Source organism: Macrobrachium rosenbergii, chromosome 5 (genome assembly GCF_040412425.1).
Source record: "Macrobrachium rosenbergii isolate ZJJX-2024 chromosome 5, ASM4041242v1, whole genome shotgun sequence".
NCBI classification, from domain to species: Eukaryota; Metazoa; Arthropoda; class Malacostraca; order Decapoda; family Palaemonidae; genus Macrobrachium; species Macrobrachium rosenbergii.
In genome coordinates this window covers 35187990-35195489 of record NC_089745.1, presented here as the reverse complement: position 1 = coordinate 35195489, position 7500 = coordinate 35187990, and the positions used below count along the sequence as shown (strand labels likewise).

General features: G+C 37.1%; 1 protein-coding gene across 2 annotated transcripts in view; it reads left to right on the top strand.

The window, feature by feature from the left end:
* LOC136838647 (uncharacterized) overlaps positions 1-7500 on the top strand; it is a 220944-nt gene that overhangs the window by 18151 nt on the left and 195293 nt on the right. The gene's annotated exons all lie outside the window — the stretch shown is intronic.

The window sequence follows — 7500 nt, the reverse complement described above, 5'->3', positions numbered from 1 at the left end:
AAAAAAAAAAAAATAACGGACACCTCACACGTCTCGAACTGTCGACCTTTCCGCTCAATTCTCTTCGCTGCTGGGAGAAAGGGGGCTGGGGATTTGGTATGATACATGTACACATCCGCTACCGGGGTCTAAGCGATGTCAGGCAGGGCAGCCGATCGAGGCTACGGTCTACCCCAACGCCCAATCAAAGTCCTTCAAAAGAAGGCATCGTGCTTACCCCATATAAAAAATGGGAAAAAAGATTATATTAAACGAAGAAAAAGATTATATATGTATATACATATATATATAATTATATATACACACATACATACAAACTTTTAATAGCCACAGTGATACCTTAACCTCGACTTTCTCGTACTTTTTTGATACGCTTATCAATACAATCCCGAGTCTCCTTGAGAATAAATGAAGAAGCTTTCAACCTTCGTGACAGGAATCAAAACAAGCTGGTGCCTCACGTGCGGTGGTTCGTCTCCTGTCACTTGTCTTTAGGCTTGCAGTGGTATAAGCACATCCAGAGGATTTAAGGAAGCTGAGAAGTGAAGAAGTCATTGTGGTTTTTAGAAATACATTATAACAGAAAGATGTGCGAGTCAGTTGTTATCCTCACGTAGGCCGTCCTATTTTTACCTTCCAGAGGAAGAGATAAAGCTCAAGTTTAAATGCCGTCATCAGGTGTTGTCTGCTGCTTTATGTATTTAACAAATTGTATCATTATTTTCTTTAAAAGAAAACTGCGATCGCTGGTATTGATATGCACTTTGCTTCATCACCTGGAACGACAAAATTGTACTTTCAGATGCTGAAATGTATATTGCGCTGCAGATTTTTCCTGTTTTTATTTCAAATGATGGGGGTTTTGAAAGGGTTCGAGAGTGCTCTAACTTCCTTGTTTGAATCTTTCTTTACTCAGTAAGTTTTACTTAAAAGTGGACTCTCGAAAATACAGTAAATCAGATATTAGATCAATTTTATGGCCATATTAAATTAACATTTCTGTAAAAGATTCGGGCACTATCTATAAGTCTTATCGTTGGCTAGATTAAATATTGACGGTCTGTTCTTAGAGGGAGCCGTCATACCCTTTATGTTAGTTGTTACCCTGCTCACAACTTATTGTCTTGGGGACAACAGAATTGGCTTACTTGCACAGCTTTTCCCATTATATATATACGTATGTATATATATATATATATATATATATATATATATATATATATATATATATATGTATATATATATATATATATATATATATATATATATATATATACATACGAAATATATATCCTTATAGCCATGTGTCATATTGAAATGTATCTATCATATTCATTAGCATTTCGCTAATTGTAAGCCTCTGAAGGGCAGCATACGTTATTTTGTTGATATATAACCTTTAATTAATCAATTTGATATGATTTTTATGTCAAGTATTGGAAATTTGTAAATAAAATTATTTTCGCCCGGTTTCCGTATGAAAAGTAATGCTTCGGAAGAGCAAATAACATAAATTGATAAATTAACTAAGTGCTAATTATGCTGCGTATTTTTTCTCTCCGGTGGATTATTCTTGATCATGGGAGTATGAAGTATCAGTTTCAAGCAGTTATCGTATGTCTTTCTGAGTTTTTTATTATTTTTTGTAACCGCCGGATTATGACGGCCACACACACACTGCACAATAAGCCTTTGGTTTACTTGTCTCATTTCTTCCTATTTGTTTATCGCTGAATTTTCTTTTTATTGCTTTATTTTCCTTACACGACCGTAGCCGGTACGCATTCATGTTATTTCCACTCTTACTTTTTATGCTTTCTCTGTATAATAAAGCTTTTTACAGAAAAGATAGGGTCGTTTTTTTTGTACTGGAGAGGTAATACTATTTTTTTATAGTAATTCCTCAGTCTCTTTGCTTTTATTTCTATTGTTCCATTTTTTTTTTCTATACAAAGATGAAAGTTTTTGCATGAAAATACTGTGAACGTCTCTTCATTTTTCGTTTTTACTTCAGCGGCAAAATTTTTCCACCTTTGGGGTTTTCCCTTAATTCCTTCTTGATTTTTTTTTTTATCCTCGAGTCGGCAAGTTTTTTTCTTGCCGGTCGTCAAATGTTGCATGAATCATATGCAGTGACCAAAACACTTTTGTTTACTGTATAAATGTTTACATTTTTTCTTTTTAAATATTTGTCATATTTTTTTAAATATTTGTCATATTTTTTTTATTTTGAATTTGTTATTTTGTATATAGTTCTCCTCTCTCTCTCTCTCTCTCTCTCTCTCTCTCTCTCTCTCTCTCTCTCTCTCTCTCTTTTAGATTGAATTATTGTGGATTTTTTTTGTGTTTTACTTCCGTCTTGAATTTCATGTTCTCTCTCTCTCTCTCTCTCTCTCTCTCTCTCTCTCTCTCTCTCTCTCTCTCTCTCTCTCTCTCTCTCTCTGTGTTGTTTTACATTATTTCGCAAATGATATTTATCAGTCTTACCCACACGTTAGCTTTTCTTTTTTTCTTACGTATAGTTTTGCGATCTGCCGAGAAGTCTAAATACATTTGCAAGAGCACGCCTTTCCTCTTGCTAACTGGATGAAAAAACGAACTTTTTAAACTTTTTTACATTTTATGGAAGTCGTTTATTTGTTCCTGAAATACTTACAGTATATCCATGCTAGTTTATATATACTTGGTTGACTTTTCTGTCCAAATGTCTGTTTTCCACTTCGGAGCAAAATCATGTTTTTTGTTATTTAATCTTTACTTCCTGTCCGTGGGTTGTAGTTCTTAAGAGTCTTGTCATATTCCACAGCAATGTTCTTAACTCGCTTTATTGTTTCATTGCTTTGGATATAAACGTTCATTTAGAGACGTGATTTAAACATTTAAACTCATAATCTGATTGTTTGTTTTTCTTACCACTATCAGAGCAATTGAGGCCATTAATTGCTATATCTTATCAGAAACACTTGATGAAGTTTTTTTTTCAGTTGTGACGTTATTTCGTGACGATATGGCTCCTCGTAATAGAGTTGCGTTAGATAGAATATACTTTCTAGACGAATGTTCTGTACGTATGGTCACAATCACCAGTGGCTCTCATGCAGCATTGTTACTCATAACCAGCTCTTCGTTGTTTGAGTCGGTAGAGCTGTGGACGGGCACTCGCTAAACCGGAGTTCGATTCCCCGGCCGGCTGATGAAGAGTTAGAGGAATTTATTTCTGGTGATAGAAATTCATTTCTCGCTATGTGGTTCGGATTTCACAATAAGCTGTAGGTCCCGTTGCTTAGTAACCAATTGGTTCTTAGCCACGTAAAATAAGTCTAATCCTTCGGGCCAGCCCTAGGAGAGCTGTTGATCAGCTCAGTGGTCTGGTAAAACTAAGGTATACTTTCGTTACCCATAACTGATTTTATACACACACCCCCATATATATATATATATATATATATATATATATATATATATATATATATATATATATATATTTGCATACATGTATACTATTGAAGAATGTTTGTTTCTCAATACTTTTAGGATGTGCAGGACATTTGTTTTAGTGTCCGAATGTAGCAACCCGTTGAAAATTTGTTAGAATATAAAGTATTCAACATTTCTAGTTTTATAAAACTCTTGCAATGAAAAATAATGAAAATTATGTTTAAGACGACTGGCAGAAGTAAAAAAAAAAATTATGGTTTTAGCAAGCTGTTAGAAAGGAATAAATAGAATAAAAATAGTGATGAAATTTCACTTTAGAATACCGTTAAATGACATAATCAAGCATTGTTCCAGAGGATTTTACTTCAGAATACAACTTAAAATAAAGCTTTAGACAAACTGGAGACTAAAGCTTTTTAGTTTCGAAACGCGTTAAACCTTTGGACAAACTTCAGTTTGTCTTGAAGATTTTTTTTCCAGCATTAGGAGAGTGGTGGCGTCTTGGTTTGAGAAACCATTGCTTAATCTGTACCGTGGAAAGCGAAATGATCCGCATAAGTAAATGCTAGGGGGCGATGCTCCCTGCTTTTGTTATTTCCATTATTGAAAATGGAGTAACGGGTCCCCCTCACTTTTCGGCTTTATTATTGTCAGAGATTTTCTCTCAAGGGACCCAAGAAGTGCAGAATGTCTTCAACAGCTGAATTATGACTTATTCCTTTGCCATATTGATTTTTAATCAGAACTAAGACCGAACGCGGCAGAGATGAATTATGGTAATGTAGAAGATTTCGACATTTTCTTTTTGCCTGGAAAATGCACTTGCATCACGTTGCTTCATATATGCTTATTCTTGTTTATGCAAAATGCTTTCAGGAATTTAATTTCTCTGCGAGTGGAAAACAAGAACAAGAGTTTATTGATGAAATTGACCAGTACTGATTAAAAATAGTTAACGTCGGCCTCATGCCCAGGAAATCATTTTCCATTGTTTTTTATTATTAGGGCAAATGATCAAATAAAGATGATTTTTACTCATATGGAATTTAAGATTATAGGATCATTCATTTCTACGTCAAAATTCATTATTTCAGTACATCCTGTTCCCAAAGTTCGGGGGAGAACGGTCAGGAATTTCGGGAATTATGTTCTTGTAATGTCATTGTAAACCGCTCGTCTGTATGTGAAATTGTAAGGATGTTGCATTGCAAATGGAATCTTTTTTCGTGGTGTAACGACACGGGAGTGGATTTTAGTCTTCTTAAAGACTGTTCATCTTTGGGTCTGTAAACTTTTTTCAGTTAGCTTTCTGTGTCTTATATGCCTTGACTACTTTTTGTGTTTACTGTAAAAGAAAACTGTTTTGCCAGCTTTGTCTGTCCGTCCGCACTTTTTCTGCCTGCCCTCAGATCTTAAAAACTACTGAGGCTAGACGACTGCAAATTGGTATGTTGATCATCTACCCTCCAATCATCAAACATACCAAATTGTAGCCCTCCAGCGTCAGTAGTTTTTTTTTTATTTTATTTAAGGTTAAAGTTAGCCCTAATCGTGCTTCTGGCTACGATATAGGATAGGCCACCACCAGGCCGTTGTTAAAGTTTCATGAAGGCTTGGCTCATACAGCATTATACCGAGACCACCGAAAGATATATCTGTTTTCGTTGGCCTTGATTATACGCTGTAGCGGATGTACAGAAAACTAGATTTCGCCGAAGAAACTTCGGCGCATTTTGTATTTTTTTTTACTGCATTATAAGCGAATTATTTTAAGAAAACAGTTAAATAGGTTCAGAGGTACATTTCAACCAGCATTGCAGCCAGCTGAAATGAAATTGTTCACAGCTAGTTCAAAGATAATTTTATTTAAAGCGTCTTAGGGAGCCCTGAAGCTTTGAAACGTGTTGTTTAACAGAATAATGATACCGACATCAGTGACCATTGAATGTTACGATGCCAAATATCTTTCTATAAATCAAATGAATCACATATATAGTATTATGCTTTTTTAAAATAACATCGATTATTACCTGCACTTAGGAAATTGCAGTGATGAAAGCATCAAGGGAGATCGCTGAAACATATATATATATATTTTTTAATTGTCCTATTTTTATTGGTTAACGCACATGACATGAAAGGTCAGAGGCTCCCACGATGGAGATATTTCTTCCCCAGATATTATGAGATGTTAATGCTCTTCTTCTTGATGGCCGTGTTTACGTATGTTAACGTATCCCTCGGAATATGTTGGTGCATAGGTTAACGGAAATCAACGACGCATTATTGGTCAAACGATTCCAGTTTAAAATCTATATCCTGTTGGTGTTATCGTCAGGACGGCACTCTTTTGTGTCGCCTGTAAATACTGTCTGCGTCAGAAAAAAAAAGTCAGTATTCTTTTGTTCGTCAAATTGTTCATCATTTGTTCATGGCGTCGACATTATTATCTCCGTCGTTTTGTTGGAAAGCAAGAAATGCGGTATTTGGTCTGTGTTTGAGTTAATCTGGCAGCCATCTTTAGTCTCAAAGGCGAGCCTTCGTGTTCTGAGCCTCAAGAGACAGAAGAAAGTCCCAGATGAGCCGTGATTTTTTAATATAAGCGCTGCATCGCCGAGATAAGCCAAAGGACATCGCGGAGACACAAGAATCCGTACGCCGTTGGGTGGTAAGCGTCCATGCATCATTTCCATGGAACATCTCTCACCATTTTGCGCCTTATTAGCGCTTGGTTTCCACTTCACTAACCATTTTGTCTCCCGTCTTTTAAGCCGAGGTAATTTCTCGATATCCTAGAGTGATTCATAAGTATAGTTTCCATTTTGAAATTAATGTAGACGCAGCTCCTCTTAAATCTACCACAAAGGGAAAAGGCGGCGGTGGACCTGCCAAGGAATACGTTGTGGTGGGAGGAGGGACCGTCGTCATTGTTGATATTGCAGCGGCGGCTATTGAAAGCCGCAGACAGATTGCAGAAGGCACCAATATAACGAAAGGTGTCACAGATATACCAAAGCGATACAGGCCTAATTAATTGCTGAATGCCCATTGAAGTTTCACAGGTGCCGGCAGACTCCCTCGAGCTGAGTGGGTGGGAGGTGGTTTGAAACAGTCAGCCAGGTGTGCTGACAGTTGTGCGTTTATTTGATTTTTTTTTCTTCTTTTTGGGGGTTTGTCGTATGATTAAAAAATCTGTCTTTTACCGGATTTGCTGTGAAATTTCTTAATTGTTCGAGATTTTTGGTGAAAAATTCAATTTCGACCTAACTTCCCCCCCCCCTCCCCCCATGACTATTCGTTATGCTTTCCTGTTGATATTTTTGCTGTTGGAAATATGACAACGAAAGGTGGAAATTAAAGTAACTATTATTATTTACCTTATTGTTAATTATAATCTCACCTGAGGAATGACTATGGAGATTTTTCGTTTGGGGTGGGGTGGGGAGGGGAATGCAATGGCATAACACGAAGTAGTGGAAATTCGTGTTGAAATATGAAATTCAGGAACTCCCCCTCCCACCATGTTCCCAGTCTTATATGATATGATATTCCGCATCTGGGAGAGTCCACCATGAATATTGTATAATTAACTACGTTGATCATGTGACCATCGGTATTGCTTACATGGTACTGCTGCCGAAAATAAGAAAACTTGTAAGTGAAAAAGAATCGTGAAAACCTTGACCAGTGGAGAGGAGAGGAGAGGAGAGGAGAGGAGAGGAGAGGAGTGCCTCAGATGAGACAGATCCTTCACGAGAGGCCAAAGGCCTTGGAAAACAAAGAGCCTTGGAGTATCCTGTCGCTGGCTGCGTATCACTCGGGCGGGCAGCGAAGCGTATCAAATCAAGCCGCTGGCCAAGGCATGGCGAAGTTCCTTGGTCAAAGTTTTGAGAGGCTAATTTCGACGCCATTAACCCAGGTCCGTCTGCCAGTCTCACCTTAATAGTTACTAGTTAGCAACTCCATTTTGGTGGCCGCTACTTCCTCTACCATAGGGGTTTATCTGGATTTTCTGTCGTTTAAATAGAAAACTGCATAATGCGACCGGTCACAGATAGTGGT